The sequence below is a fragment of the Peromyscus maniculatus genome, chromosome 7 (assembly GCF_049852395.1).
Source record: "Peromyscus maniculatus bairdii isolate BWxNUB_F1_BW_parent chromosome 7, HU_Pman_BW_mat_3.1, whole genome shotgun sequence".
Classification (NCBI taxonomy): Eukaryota; Metazoa; Chordata; class Mammalia; order Rodentia; family Cricetidae; genus Peromyscus; species Peromyscus maniculatus.
The window spans coordinates 96,477,975-96,495,156 of NC_134858.1; positions in this window are offsets into that span (position 1 = coordinate 96,477,975).

Here is a 17,182-nt window from a genome sequence, read left to right on the forward strand (position 1 = left end):
CCAAATTTAAAAGAAAAACCAAGAATCAAATACAACAAAACTAAAAGAATAATCTTGGTTTAAAACACACACACACACACACACACACACACAAGAAGAATCTTGTTGTAGAAGCTGTGGTGTGGTCCGTTGATACGCACAGTTTACCTTTAGTCCTTTTGTGCTTACTTATAAGTGTTCATTGCCATGAATCATTGGTCAGCCTCAAGGCCTCTGGTTTCCGAGCTCTCACTGGGACTCCTCAAGGATTTCCTGTTGTTGTCTTGTGTCATTAAGATCCTGCTGTTTTGGATCTATAGGTTCGTCACCTTCACATGCTCCAACAGTTCACAGGTGGATGTTGGGGTGGGCCATCACATGTTCCAACAGTTCACAGGTGGATGCTGGGGTGGGCCATCACATGCTCCAACAGTTCACAGGTGGATGCTGGGGTGGGCCATCACATGTTCCAACAGTTCATAGGTGGATGCTGGGGTGGGCCATCACATGCTCCAACAGTTCACAGGTGGATGCTGGGGTGGGCCATCACATGCTCCAACAGTTCACAGGTGGATGTTGGGGTGGGCCTTCACATGCTCCAACAGTTCACAGGTGGATGTTGGGGTGGGCCTTCACATGCTCCAACAGTTCACAGGTGGATGTTGGGGTGGACCTTCACATGCTCCAACCCTTCACAGGTGGATGTTGGGGTGGGCCTTCACATGTTCCAACAGTTCACAGGTGGATGTTGGGGTGGACCTTCACATGCTCCAACAGTTCACAGGTGGATGTTGGGGTGGGCCTTCACATGCTCCAACAGTTCACAGGTGGATGTTGGGGTGGGCCATCACATGTTCCAACAGTTCACAGGTGGATGTTGGGGTGGGCCATCACATGTTCCAACAGTTCACAGGTGGATGTTGGGGTGGGCCATCACATGCTCCAACAGTTCACAGGTGGATGCTGGGGTGGGCCATCCTGCATTTTTAATTCTTTCACTTGCACATATGCAGCTCACTCCCCTGTGGAAGGTTTGCAGCTTGTCTCTAGAAAATACATATCCAACAGTGAAGCAATTCCACAGTTACTTGTCACCGTTCGTTTCACCATGGGCAGATGTTCAGCTCCTCATAGGAATGGAAATCTTAATAACCAGAACTTTTATTCCCAGTTCAAGGAATACATTAAAATGTCAACTTGTTAGCCAACAACTGGATTTACTCCTCATGTTCTGGTTCCTATTTAGGGTAGAGGTGAGAGCTGTACCTTTCTTTTAAAAATAGGTGTTGGTTATAAAAGCTATTCATGCTATTAGCCAGTGGGAAAATTTACCTGCTACAATACTAACCTGCCAGGCAAGATACACTCACTGGTACAATATTGGTTGGAAGGATTGTGGGGGTAAACAACTAATTTTGCATTGGCTTTGAGGGTCGTTCCACAGGAAGGAATTCATGCCTGGAATACAAGTAAGCTTGATCAAAATCCGTGGCTTGGAAGTTATAGGCCCTAGAGTAGAATCCAATGCTGTTATATTAATAAATGGGCATGCTGTCAAACTGCCTTCTAAACATTTATATTTATGCATCTAGGTTATGGTGCCTTCAGCCTTGGCCAAGGGAAGCTTCTCTCTGCAGTGGTTAGCAGCTGGTACAGAAACCCACACCTATTAAAGTGCTAAGAAGTGAGTATCTTGTGTCGGCCCTAATGTGACATCTCTATCAGCTGCACCCCCACATCCACCATGATCAAACCTTAGGCAACACCACAAGAGGAGGAGCATTATGAAATGCTGACTTATGAACATGATGTGGCCACTGCAACTCATGAACTGTCTGTAGCTATGGTTACCTGCACAAGACATGCACAGGATGTGGCCCATGAGGTCAGTCAACACTACAACAGGTGGCATCAACTGAACTCAGTGGGTTACAGGGGGAAGAAGAGGGGAGGATGAGAAGAGGTGAAGTGGGAAGGGGGACGTGGTAGAGGTGCCTAGGGAGAATAAGGAGGAGTTGGAAGTGGATGTGAACAAGATACATTGTTTGTATGTGTGAGATTGTCAAAGAATACCTAAAAGACACTGTTAAAATGAATAAACAAACAAAATAGAGGCTGGCATGTCTTGTGTTGTGGGTTATTATTTTTTTTCTTGAACTTTATAAAGAAAAGAGGTTTATTTTGCTGGTAACTTTTAGAGATTGAAGAGCATGGGACAAACATCTGACCGTCTCTAGAGAGGGCCTTCTGGCTGTGTGAAACATGGCAGATGAAATAACTAAGAGACCATGAGGCGATGCAGGGAGCAAGAGAATGTGGTGACCTGCTTTTCTCTTTTTGTGACAGCCACTTTTGCAAAATCGGGTTCCCGTGAGAGCCTCATTAGTCTTTTTGAGAGTCATGCCTCCAACACGCTAATTAGCTTCCACAAGGCCTCTGAGTTGGTTCCCATTCTCGAGGTCTGAACAAAATACCTACAAAAGCAATTTTTAAAAAGGAGGGTTGGAATGTTGGAGAGGATGTGGAGCAAAGGGAACACTCCTTCACTGTTGGTGGGAATGTAAACTTGTACAACCACTGTGGAAATCAGTATGGCGGTTTCTCAGAAAATTAGGAATCGAACTACCTCAAGACCCAGCCATCCCACTCTTGGGCATATACCCAAGGAATGCTGAATCATACCATAAAGATACATGCTCAGCTATGTTCATAGCAGCACTATTTGTAATAGCCAGAACCTGGAAACAACCTAGATGCCCGTCAATGGAAGAATGGATGGAAAAAATGTGGTACATATGCACAATAGAGCACTACTCAGCAGAGAAAAACAATGAAAGCATGAAATTTGCAGGCAAATGGATGGAACCAGAAAAAATCATCCTGAGTGAGGTAACCCAAACCCAGAAAGACAGTCATGGTATGTACTCACTCATAGGTGGATTCTAGATATAAAATAAAGAACAATCAGACCACAACCCATAGAACCATAGAGGCTATATATATATCATGGAGGTCCCTAGGACAACTGTGGCTTATAATAAATTTCGGTTTTACTCAATTATTGAAAAAAAATAGCCAAATGAATGGAAACACATGAACTATGAACCAAAGGCTGAGGGGCCCCCAGCTGGATCAGGCCCTCTGAATAGGTGAGACAGTTGATTGGCTTGATCAGTTTGGGAGGCAACTAGGCAGTGGGACCAAGTCCTGTGCTCATTGCATGAGTTGGCTGTTTGAAACCTGGAGCTTATGCAGGGACACTTGGCTCAGTCTGGGAGGAAGGGACTGGACCTCCCTGGACTGAGTCTACCAGGTTGATCGCAGTCCTCGGGGGAGGATTTGCCCTGGAGGAGGTGGGAATGGGGGGGTAGGTTGGGGGTAAGGGGAGAGGGTGGGAGCGGGGAGAATAGGGGAACCCGTGGCTGATATGTGGAACTGAATGGTATTGTAAAATAAAAAAAAAAAAAAGGAGGGTTGGGTTTTGGCTCACAGTTCAGATATACAATCCATCTGGGTGGGGAATAGCAGGAGCTCAAAGCAGCTGGTTCCATCGTGTTTGTTTAGGACAGCGAGGGATGAATAATGCCACTCAGCTCCCTTCCCCTTTTCATTGCATCCCAGTCCAAGGAGCGGAGCTGCCTGCATCTAGGGTCAGTTTTCTCACCTCAATCCAGTAGAAAACCCCTCACAGAAATTACTGTGAATACATTTCCATGGTAATTCTAAACCCCATCAAATGGCAATCAATATTAACCATCACAGTCCCTTGTAAACTTGATACGGACCGAACACATCACTTTTAGTTGGTAACTTTTCATCTGTTGGTCCCGTACATTTATGACCATACAGCAAAATGCCTTCAGTCCAACTTAAAAAGTCTCCACGGTCTTTAAGGATTCTAATACAGTTCACACGTACAGTTGCCTCTTCTGAAACTCAGTTTCTTAACGGTGAGGCCCTATGATGCCCAAAAGAAATTCGCATACAATAACAGACTAAACATTATCATCCCAAAAGGGAGGAACGAGGGTACAGAAACGACAGATAGGAGTGAGGACCACCTAAAGCCCAGCAGGGCAAATACCAAATCCTGAAGCTTGTGTCCAGAATCTAGGGTTTCAGGTTAAACCACATGAACCCCAAAGAGCATAAAAAGCAGTAGTCCTCCATCTCTGCTGCCTGTAGTGGACGTAGCCTTTTTCTTAGGCTGGTTCCACTTCTAGCTTACAGCTTTCCTCAGGAGAAACCTCATGGTGTGGGTATACTGACACCCTAGGATCTCCACCACAAACAAGACTTCACTTTCAGAGCTTGGGACTTCCTTTAAGGGGCTCCTTTCAGGGACTCTGCTAGAATGATAGCTGTCTCAGAAGCCTCTATGGCATCCTCGAAGTCATCAAAAGATTTAGTGCCCTTGGTACAAGGCCCAGAAGTGCCTCTACTAGGGAAAAAAGGACTGCTCTCCAGACAAACAGCACCTTGGACACTCACCAGGCTATCCAATGAATTCCCAGTGCCACTCCAGACACCCAGTAACCTAATATCCATCCTATCTGCACACAGGTGCTTTTTGCTGCCCACTATCTTCAGAAAGAATGTAGATACTAGATTTCAACCAGAAATAAAAAGAGCTGCCTTCCAGAACCACAAAACCTGCTTGCCAATTCAAGGCTTCATCTCAAAACCTTCCAAATCCCCCTCATTTGCCTCGCTGCCTCCCTGGACAGACACTCTCAGGGTCCCCTATTTCAACAGAACCAAGAGTACTGGGTTTGCTACGCTGCCACTGTCCTTTCTGTGTCCCCTGACTGGATGGAGACTTGGCCTTGCCTTTGGCCTCTTGGACAGTTCAAGCTGCTGCTCCTCCTGGAACCAACAAATTCCCCAGTGGGAGAAGATGGTTCTAGCCCTGAGTGTATGATGCTTCTCTGCTTCTTCCCAACCATCCCTTAACCTGCTGGAACAGTCTTCCCTTATCTATCTCCTCAGGACAACCAAACCTACATAGTGAAATGCCATCTCAGAAGACAAGGCTAACAAAAAAACAAACAAACAAAGACAGCTACTTAAGGAAGCAGTTTGGGGTAGGAGAGCTGCCATGTGCCTTTAGCTCCCAGCCCTTGAACTAGATGCTAGCAGATCTCTCTGAACTTGAGATGGCTCTACAACAAAAAACTACAGTTTCATGACTTACTTTTTGTTTTGGTTTGGTTTTTGGTTTTTTGACACAGGGTTTCTCTGTGTAGCTTTGGTGTCTATCCAGGATCTCCCTCTGTAGACCAGGCTGGCCTGGAACTCACAGAGATCCACCTGGCTCTGCCTCCTAAGTGCTGGGATTAAAGGCATGAACCACCTCCGCACATCCAATGACTTGATTTTGAAATGCTGTTTTCAAGAGCAACGTTTGTAATTCCAATTTCAACTACAAAGTAATAAAGTTTCTGGACCCAAGTATGTGAGGCTGTGTAAAGGAGTTCATGACAGAGAGAGTGTGTGTTTGTGTGTGTCTATGGGTTTGTATTTGAGAAAGAGCACAATAAAAACAAAAAAATCCAAGGGGACAGTGTGAACTCAAATACTGGTTGAAAATTAGCCTGATTGGGAATGTGTGACCCTCCATTTCCCTAAGACCCAACAATATGAAACAATATCAAATAAATCGTCCTAAATATGAAACAATAAAATGTGAATTGTGTGAAATTGCGTCTGCTTACCCATATCAAGATCAAAAGGTATCTTTAAAAATTAACAAATCAGTAGAACAAACAACAAAGGAATGCACACACACACACACACACACACACACACACACACACACACACACACACAAATAAGCACCTGGAAGTGATGGGGTTCAATGGGAAAAGGTAATTTTTTTAGATATGACAGGACCATCATATTTCACATGAAAAGTGAAATTGAATAACTATCTGGTGGTTTTAATAATCCATTCCATCCAGATATGAGGTTAAATTGTGCTGGGTGTGGTGGCCCATGCTTCCAACAGCAGCAGGGAGAACACTGAGAGAAGAATAGGAAGGGTTCAGGTGGACACTGGCCACACTGACCTTTGGTGAACCTGACAGAGAGGTAAGCTGGGAAAGGTAACATGTGAAACTATGAGGAGCAACTGAGTGTGGCTGTGCATGCCCATAATCCAGGTGAGGGCAGCTGGATCAGGAGTTGGAGCCCACACACAGCTACACAGGAAGGTCAAGGGCAATGGGGCTGTAAGGGACAGTGTCAAAGAGATCAAAAAGTAAAGAGGGACCGGAGAGATGGTTCAGCCCTTAGAGTAGTGATTCTCAACCCATGGGGAGAGGCCACTTTGAGAGGTCAGAGGTCCCATGTCAGGCATACTGCAGAGCAGATATTTACAAAGTAGTTCATTACAGTAGTACAATTACAGTTATGAAGTAGCAACAGAAATAATTTTAGGGTTGTGAGTCCACAATACATGAGGAACTGTTTGAAAGGTCCCAGCATTAGGATGGTGGTGAACCAATCACTTAAGACTGTCTGCTCTTGTAGCACCCACAGGATGGCACTTAACCACCTGTAACTACAGTTCCAGAAGATCTCTAATACCTCTTCTCTCCAGGCTCTTGTATGCCCCAAGTGCATGTACACTAACAAAGGTCTACAGACTTACACATAAGCCAATGAAATATAAAGGTTTGACATAAAGAATGAAAAAAATCAGATTAAGAATTTCTTCTACAGGGAGTGTGTGGTATCTAGTCTTGGTTGTCATCTTGATTACATCTGGAATTAACTAAACCCTCAGAGGTCAAGTATGTCTGTGAGGGATTTTTCTTGATTGAACCATTTGAGGTGGGAAGTATAGCTGAATATTTTCTGAGTCCCGCCCAGTCCACAGCCACCTAGACCCAAGTAAACACACAGAGGCTTATATTAATTAAAACTTCCCAGCCATTAGCTCAGGCTTACTATTGACTACCTCTTACACTTGAATTCAGCCCATTTCTGTTCATCTATGTCATCACGTGTTCTGTGTCTTTATCTGTGTGTCATCACATGCTGCTCCCTGGACAGCAGGCTGGTGTCCTCTGTCACTGCCTTCCTCTGCCCAGAATTCTCCTTTTCTTACTTCCTGTCTGGCTACTGGCCAGTCAGCATTTTATTGATCAACCAATCAGAACATAGATTCACAGCATACAGAACATCCCACAGCATGGAGGACCCAATCTGAATCTGGTTCTTTAGAGGTGGAAACATCCCCAACACAGCAGGAGAAGGAAGGTGAACCCCATGCACATGCACCCCAGTGTTTGGGAGGTAGAGACAGTCAATCAGAAGTCCAAGGTTATCCTCACTGCATAGTGTGTTTTGGGCCAGTTGGGTTGGGTACATGACACTCTTGCTGAAAAGAAATGCTGAAAGTATTTCTAACGTCCTTCGAGTACTTTGAGGGATAATTAGGAAAAGGAACAGAGCCCGTAAGAAGAGAGTCATGGGGCATGAATGAAGTCAAGGTCTATTTTACACATGTATTAGAATGTCCTAAGGAAACCCAGTATTATGTATAGTTGTTAGGGGGAGGAGAGAAACAGATGGAAGGAAGACTTTTGGGAGAACTTCTCCAAAAAGATCACTCAGCAGGGCAGACAGAATCATCACATGACTGTCTCCCTCTTTCAACAGAGTTCTCCAATGTACATCCATAGTGCCATGTAGTAGATTTATTGATATACTATTTAAAAGGTAAGAAACATTCAATGGCTGGGCAGTGGTGGCGCACGCCTTTAATCTCAGCACTTGGGAGGCAGAGTCAGAGAAATCTGAGTTCCAGGGCAGCCTGGTCTACAGAGCAAGATCCAGGACAGGCACCAAGCTACACAAGAGAAAGCCTGTCTCGAAAAACCAAAAAAAAATTAAAAATTAAAAAGAATGAAAGAAAATAAAAAGAAACATTCAATAAATATGCAAATGAAAAAGCATGGTAACCTCACCCATCAGGATCTTAGGCCTACATCTTGAGTAGGCCAGATGGATTACCTGACCCCTGTTAGATATAAACAAAGAAATAAGTAGATAAGTAAGTAAGTAAATAACCAAACAAACAGGCCCAATAAGGGGCTGGGCTTGGCCCTTAGCTCTAGTGTTTGTCTGGCCTGTATGAGGATGAGCTCCTCCCACAGGGGAAGGTAAAGAGAGAGGAGAGGGAAGAGAGAGAGAGAGAGAGAGAGAGAGAGAGAGAGAGAGAGAGAGAGAGAGAGAGAGAGAGAGAGAGAAAGAGTAAAACTGGTTTCAGGTGTCAGACACAGGGCATAACAATAATAGAACAAGAAAAAATATCCAAGATGCCACTTACAAATTAAGCAGGACTATGCTTAACTTTCATTTTTAAAACAAACGAGGTTTTAATTTTGAAAGACTTCTTTTTCACCCCTGGTGACCTTTGAGGATAAACTAATTATGTCTTAGAGACATGGCGTCATGGGTCCAGCCTAGCCTGGAATTTGCCTTTTCCACAGACTGGCCTAGTACTCCCCATGCAGCAGGCTGGCCTTGAACTCCTGATCTCCCTGTCCTTGTCTCCCAACTTCTGGGGTTAGGGATGTTCTAAAGTACTCACACTAATACTTTTTTAAATTTCTTTCTGGGGATCGAACCCATTGGCCTCCAGCATGTGAGACAAACACTCTATCCTTGGGGTATTTTCTTAGATCAATTCTTTGCTCATGATACCATATAAATCTGATATCAATTTTTGATTAAATTAAAAAATAGCCATATACAAAAATGTAGCCACTGGTTTTTATTAGCAACCTTGACCTTCAACGAACTCAAGTTTCACTATGTTAATTTCCATTTCTGTTTTATTTTGGGAATGAAGAAAACTTTTAGGACTTGGCATGTGGGGATGGGGCAAAGAATCCATGAGAATGTAGGAAGGGGTTGGGAAAGCGGTTTTCCTGTTTCTATCTGTTGCCAACAATCAGGCTATACAAACAATAAAGACACGCCAAGGTCGATTTCTTCTCTCAACCACCACCACCACCCAATAACACCTGGGTGCATGCACACACACATGCACACTTGCACACAGGTGGGTTCTTGATGGTTAAGGGTCACACCTTGCCTGGGCCCCGCCCTGCCTCGGTGGGGCTTTCTTGGAAGTCAGGCTTAAATAGGGAACTGTGGTCCTCTTCAAACACTCCTGATGAGTCGTCAGTCATCCTGATCACATCTCTCTCCATGAAGGTCCAGAGTCTCTTGCAGAGAAGCCAGACAACAGCTGTCCCTGAAAGAAGACCTCCAGCAGAGTCCATCAGCAGCATTGGATCTTGTCTTGCAACTCTCTCCTCAAGTGTCAACGCCGCATAATGCCAGGAATGTGGCCCCACAGCCCCACCGACAACCCGCTGCCCTGTTGGGCACCACAACCAGAAGGACCCAAACCTGCCAAGTGCCGACGCCTCCACGAATGAACCTGCCCGGGATCGCAGGCACAGCCAGACCTGGAAGCGCCCACCAGGCCGGCCAGCGAGCAGCTCACCAGCACCATGTTGCTGCCTGCTGGCCTTGCCCTGAAACTCCATCTGGAAGGGGGAGACCTGCTGCTGGAGCCCGAGCCAGATTCGGTCCTGAGAGTGACGCTCCCTGGACACACCATCATCGTGGTGCCCGAGGATCTCCAGGATTCCGACCAGCCTGGACATCGTGGCTTCTTGCCCTCGAGCCGCAGGAGGCCGCTGTCCTGGAAATGCCCCAGGACCACCAGGTCAGCCCCCAGCAGGGATCCTGGGCACAGCCGTATCAGACACGCAAGGCTGGGGAAACGCCTCTGACCCACATGGAGACACTCAAGGAGGCTTAGGAGACTTCCTGAGGCCTATGCCATGGATGAATGCTCAAGCTGAACCCGATTGGGACATGAGAGTGACGTTCCCTGGACACACCATCACGGTGCCTGAGTATCTCTAGGACTCCACACAGACTGCACTGCCTGGCTTCTGGACCTCCAGACAGCAGGAGGCCGCTCTCCTGGAAATGCCCCTCGACCACCAGGTCAGCCCCCAGTGTGGATCCTCCAGCACATCTTAGTTAGATACCCAAAGCTGGGGAAACACCTCTGAACCACATCAAGACACTCAAGGAGGCTTAGGAGACTTCCTGAAGCCTATGCCATGGATGAATGCTCAAGCCAAGCCGGATTGGGACATGAGTGTGACACTCCCTGGACACACCATCATGGTGCTGGTGGATCTCCAGAACTCCACACAGACTGCACAGCCTGACATCTGGCCCACCAGCCAGCTGGAGGCCACTCTCCTAGAAATGCACCTTTACCACCAGGTCATCCTCCAGTAGGGATCCTCCAGCACATCTCTATCAGACACCCAAGGCTGGGGAAACGCCTCTGACCCACATGGAGACTCTCAGGAGGCTTAGCAGACTTCCTGAGGCCTATGCCATGGACGAATGCTCCAGCCAGCATGGTACCAGGGAAGCCTCTCCCCTTCACTGTGGTGTCCAGCCCCTTGTTCCCAGGCCAAGTGTCACGTCCCTGGGGCCCATCAGCCCCTCCTGGTGCAGAGAGATATGCTCCCAGCTCCGTCTGGAGCCTCAAAGGCAGCATGCTGTGGCCTCTCCCGAGCTCACCGCTGCAGCCTCTCCCTCCATCTCCCTCTCCTCCTTCAAGTCATCAGGCACAGGAGCCTCAGAGTCATCAGAAGATCTGGTGCCCTTGCTGCGAGGCCCGGAGATGCCTCTTCCAAGAAAGAGGATTGCTCCTGTGCTACTCCAGACACCAAACAACCCAGCCTTGAGCCTGGCTACACACAGGTGGTTTTGGCTGTGCACTGTGGAAGAATGGAGACACTAGATCTCACCCCTGAAGTCAAAATGCTGCCTTCCAGAACCAATTCAAGTCTTCATCTCAAAACCTTCCACATCCCCCTCATTTGCATCGCTGGCTCCCTGGACAGATACTCTGTGTCCCCTATTTCAACAGAACCAAGAGTACTGGGTTTGCTACCCCACCACTGTCCTTTCTGTGTCCCCAGACTGGATGGAGACTTGACCTTGCCTTCGGCCTCTTGGACAGTTCAAGCTGCTGCTCCTCCAGGAACCAACAAATAACCCAGTGGGAGAAGGTGGGTTCTAGCCCTGAGTGTATGATGCTTCTCTGCTTTTTCCCAACCATCCCTTAACCTGCTGGAACAGTCTTCCCTTATCTATCTCCTCAGGACAACCAAACCTACATAGTGAAATGCCATCTCAGAAGACAAGGCTAACAAACAAACAAAGCTACTGAAGGAAGCAGTTGGGGAAGGAGAGCTGCCATGTGCCTTTAGCTCCCAGCCCTGGAAAACCAGAGGCTCCCTAGCAGATCTCTCTGAACTGGAGCTTGCTCTCCAACAAAAAACTCCAGTTTCATGACTTTCTTTTGAAATGCTCTTCTCCAGAACAGTATTTGTAATTCCAACTTCACTTATAAATTAATAAAGTTTGTGGACCCCAGTATGTGAGGCTGTGTAAAGGAGTTTGAGAGAGAAAGAGAGAGAGATTGTGTTTTTCTGTGTGTGTGTGTGTGTGTGTGTGTGTTTATGTGTGTGTGTGTGTGTGTATTAGAGAAAGCAGACAATAAAACCACAAGCAATATGGGGGACTGTGTGAACACACACATTGGTTGAAAATCAGCCTGCTAGTGAAATGGAGGGTCTCACCTTCCCTTGCCCCTGCCGAGTATAAAGCAATACCAAATGTATCATCTTCAATAAGAAACATATTAAAATGTCAATTGCGGGAAATTCATTCTGCCTACACATATCAAGAGAAACAGGTATCTTTAAAAATTGAGCCGGGCGGTGGTGGCGCACGCCTTTAATCCCAGCACTCGGGAGGCAGAGGCAGGTGGATCTCTGTGAGTTCGAGGCCAGCCTGGGCTACCAAGTGAGTTCCAGGAAAGGCGCAAAGCTACACAGAGAAACCCTGTCTCAAAAAAACCAAAAAAAAAAGAAAAAAAATGAAATAGAATTAGAACACACAAACAGAAATGAACACACACATATACACGCACACCCAAAATAAGCCACTGGAAGTTATGGGGTTCAATGGGAAAAGGTAATTTTTTAGTAAGATATGACTGGACCATCATATTTCACATGAAAAGTGAAATTGAATAACTATCTGGTGGGTTTAATAATCAATTCCATCCAGATATGAGGTTAAATTGTGCTGGGTGTGGTGGCCCATGCTTCCAACAGCAGCAGGGAGGACACTGAGAGAAGAATAGGAAGGGTTCAGGTGGACACTGGCCACACTGACCTTTGGTGAACCTGACAGAGAGGTAAGCTGGGAAAGGTAACATGTGAAACTATGAGGAGCAACTGAGTGTGGCTGTGCATGCCCGTAATCCAGGTGAGGGCAGCTGGATCAGGAGTTGGAGCCCACACACAGCTACAGAGGAAGGTCAAGGGCAATGGGGCTGTAAGGGACAGTGTCAAAGAGATCAAAAAGTAAAGAGGGGCCGGAGAGATGGTTCAGCCCTTAGAGTAGTGATTCTCAACCCATGGGGAGAGGCAACCTTGAGGGGTCAGAGGTCCCATGTGAGGCATACTGCAGAGCAGATATTTACAAAGTAGTTCATTACAGTAGTAAAATTACAGTTATGAAGTAGCAACAGAAATAATTTTAGGGTTGTGGGTCCTCAATACATGGGGAACTGTTTGAAGGGTCCCAGCATTAGGACAGTGGTGAACCATTCACTTAGAAGGACTGTCTGCTCTTGTAGCACCCACAGGATGGCACTTAACCACCTGTAACTACAGTTCCTGAAGATCTCTAACACCCTCTTCTCTCCAGGCTCTTCTATGCCCCAAGTGCATGTACACTGCCAAAGATCTACAAACGTGCACATAAGCCAATGAAATATAAAAGTTTGACATAAAGAATGAAAAAAATCAGATTAAGAATTTCTTCTACAGGGAGTGTGTGGTGTCTAGTCTTGGTTGTCATCTTGATTACGTCTTGAATTAACTAAACCCCTAGAGGTCAAGTATGCCTGTGAGGGATTTTTCTTGATTGAACCATTTGAGGTGGGAAGTATAGCTGAATATTTTCTGAGTCCCGCCCAGTCCACAGCTGCCTAGACCCAAGTAAACACACAGAGGCTTATATTAATTAAAACTGCTCAGCCATTAGCTCAGGCTTACTATTGACTACCTCTTACACTTGAATTCAGCCCATTTCTGTTCATCTATATGTCATCAAGTGTTCTGTGGCTTTATCTGTTTGTCATTACGTGCTGCTCCCTGGACAGCAGGCTGGTGTCCTTTGTCACTGCCTTCCTCTGCCCAGAATTCTCCTTTTCTGCTTATCACACCTATACTTCCTGTCTGGCTACTGGCCAATCAGCATTTTATTTATCAACCAATCAGAACAACATAGATTCACAGCATACAGAACATCCCACAGCAGAGGACCCAATCTGAATCTGGTTCTTTAGAGGTGGAAAGACCCCCAGCACAGCAGGAGAAGGAAGGTGTTGGTACATGCACCCCAGCCTTTGGGAGGTAGAGACAGTCAATCAGAAGTCCAAGGTTATCCTCACTGCATAGTGTGTTTTGGGCCAGTTGGGTTGGGCACATGACACTCTTGCTGAAGAGAAATGCTGAAAGTATTTCTAAAGTCCTTAGAGTACTTTGAGGGATAAATAGGAAAAGGAACAGAGCCAGCAAGAGGAGGGGGTTGTGGGGCATGAATGAAATCAAGGTCTATTTTACACATGTATGAGAATGTCCTAAGGAAACCCAGTATTTTGTACAGTTGTTAGGAGGAGGAGAGAAGCAAACGGCGGCAAGACTTGGGAGAACTGATGAATACCCCAGTGGGAGAAAGCTGTTCATTTCTTCCTGGCTGCTATACTATCACCCTCTGGAGCAGTCCTTCCCCTCTGGTGAACGAGACTTGATGCAGAATTTCGTCTGCGGTTTTCAGTATTCTTTGAGTTTTGGATTTCCATTTGTTGTAAGTTCTCATAGTGCCTTTTGCCATTGACTTATGAAACCGTGCTGGAGGTAGTCTTTGCTTCATGGTTCATGCTTTTCACTCCACCATTCCCTTTTTTCTCATGTAATCCAAACTTGTTAAAATGTTTATTCATTATTGAGTTTGTCTCATCTTCTTGAAAAATAATATATTACTTTAATTGTTTGAGGGTTTTTTTCTTTTGCCATTTTTAAGTTTAATTTTATGATTTATTTTCATGTGCATTGGTCTTTTCCCTGCATGTTTTCTCTGCATGGATTCCAGATCCCTTGGAACTTGAGTTCCTGACAGGGTTTAGCTGCCATGTGGGTGCTGGGAATTTTTCCCTGGGTCATCTGGCAGAGCAACTGGTGCTCTTAACCACTGAGACCATTTCCACACTTAAAGTAGTCTTTTCAATTTTATTTGCATAATACGTTTGAATCTTTGGGAATTTCACAGCATGCACCTTATCACACTTTCCTGTCACTCCATGTCCACCCCACCCTGTTTTGGGACCTCTCTCTTTTTTTAAAGAATTTTTTATTTATTTTATGTATATATGAGTGCTCTATCTGCATGTATGACCTTATGCCAGAAGAGGATATTAGATCTCATTTTAAATGGTTGTGAGCTACCATGTGGTTGATGGGAATTGAACTCAGGACCTCTGGAAGAGCAAGCAGCCAGTGCTCTTAACCTTTGAGCCATCTCTCCAACCCAGGACCTCTCTCTTAAGAAAAGAAAAAACTAAATAAAGAATAAAAAAATAAAGAAGCCCAATTTGTGTTATCTATATACTCACTGGAATATTTTCTTACTCTCATTGTCCTGCCCTGTAAATAGGACTGAGTCATTCCCCTTCAGCACTCTGCCACAAGCCATCAATTGTGGCGAGCTAACCAGCATTCTTATCACAATTTTTATGAGTTCTCTTCAAAAGCCTCCTGTTTAGGCTGTTACTTTTGGGGGACATAGGAGTTGTCATAGAGGTCTCCTATGTCCCTTTCTCAACTCTGCCTCTGCAACCACTGCTATCACTGAAAAAGCAGTCTCTTTGCTCTTCACAGTCAGCAGGACTATGGATACTGTGCCTCCACATGTTTCTGTCGACAGTACACATCAAGAACACCGGCTCCAGCTGCCGTAGGACTATAGACCCAGACAAGGCCCTTGGAGGCAGCCCAAATACTGCCATCAACATAACCTCGTGTGGCAGCACAGGCTTCAGACATCAATGTGGCTTCAGGCTTCAGCACAGATCATGGACACCGCATGGCCTTTGGTGGTACCATGGGCCAGGGACATCAATATAGACCTGGTTTGCAGTAGGACCTTAGACTCAGACATGCCCCTTGGTGGCAACACTGGACATCACTGTGGCTCCAGGTGGCGATACAGACCACTCACATCAATATGGTCCCCTGCGTCAGCATGGCCCATTGTCATTAACATGGCCTCAGTCAGCAGTATTGACCATGAACATCCAGGTGAATCTCAAGCTTCATCACCGTTTGGGCCAGCATCGTGAACACCAACATGGCCTCTGGTGGCATCATGGACCAAGATGGTCCTTCAAGGAGGCACAATCCAGAAAATGAACCATCCCTCATCTCAGGCCTCCATCATTGCTCAGAGCTAGAGAAATCTCACTGCACAACACCCTGCTTAAACCCTGCTGGGCAACATGATCCCCTGTTGACCTCAGCCCTCTCTCATGCCTGCCATTTTCAACTTGTCTCCAGTTCTGCCTCTCCAGAGCTGCAGGGCATTTACCCACCAACCCCACAGCTAATCCCCTTGAGGGTTTCAGCTACTTGCGGTTGAAGACACACAGAAACACACCCGGTCTCACAGCAGGCAAGTCCTGCGTAGTGAATGTTCAGCAAAAGACATCCTCCCCCAGCACAGCCAAAGTGCAGACCATTCGGACACCTGCACTCAGGCCCGTGGCCCTAATCATCCTCTATGCGGACCTGCTGGGTAAAGCCACGAGGAGCCCGAAAACGGGCTCCCACAGGTCCCCCCTTCTTAATAAAAAATAACTCATTATTAATGGCTTACAGCAATCTCCATAGCCGTTATACCTCCCAGTATGGGAGTAGAGGATGATATAGATGGCATTTCTTTTATGAATTAGGTCCAAGGTGACCTCAGCAGTCTTAGCTGCTTCAAGCCCTTTCTAAACCAAAAACTTAATGCAATCACAAACTTAAAGAATCCCTTAGCTTCATCATTACCATTAACAGTTTAACAGAAATATTGCTATACATAGTCACAATTCTCCCAATCTTACAAGTCAAAGCAAACTCTTAAGAGAACCATTTGAATTAACATAGGGTGCTAAATATAGTTAACAATCCTCAGTCTTACAACTTTAACTCTTAGTAGAATCATTTGAATTTTCTTGCTAACAGAAAATAGGAAAAACTTCTGATGTATTCATAAACTTAAATATTTCCTTAACTACACAAAACCAGGGTGCATTAATACCAATAGGTTAAACATAATTTCTGCAAACATAATTCAACCTTAATTCACTCATAACTCCTCCTTTTCTTTATAATTTTTGAAACAATCTCAAACCTAGTTAGAAGAAAATCCAAACTCATACAATTCCTACAAACCCATATTGAAAAGCAATCTTTTCAATCTAACCATTAACACTTTAAAGTTTTAGCAAAACATCCAAAAGCAGTTTCTTAAAACTCTTTACACTTTAAAAGTAGTCTTAGTATACCCCATTTGCATTTCTTACTAACAAAACATGACATTAATCCACTCAAACAATTTTTTTAATTAAATAGACTAAGGAATATTAACTCTCCCTTTTTTTTATAATTTTTTTAAACAAATCTCAAGCCTAGTTAGAAAACCCAAACTTTTCTGTTTAAACAGTTTCATTTGTAAGACAAAACCAGTTCCATAAGTAATTCCATTTTTACATCAACAGTTCCACAAAACAATTGCATTTTTAACCAAGAACAATTTAGGAATCACCAGCATATATGCATACACAAAACTATCTTGAGTCAAGGTAGAAACAATAAATTTCTTCATTTAAGCACAGTTCATTTTTAACACAATTCCAGAAAACAATTCCTAGGTCAATACTATAAGTAAACTCAAAATTGTCCCATTGCAATGAAATCTATTGTTCATTTCATTTCTTAAGTCCCAAAATTCAAGTAATAAATTCTGGTAT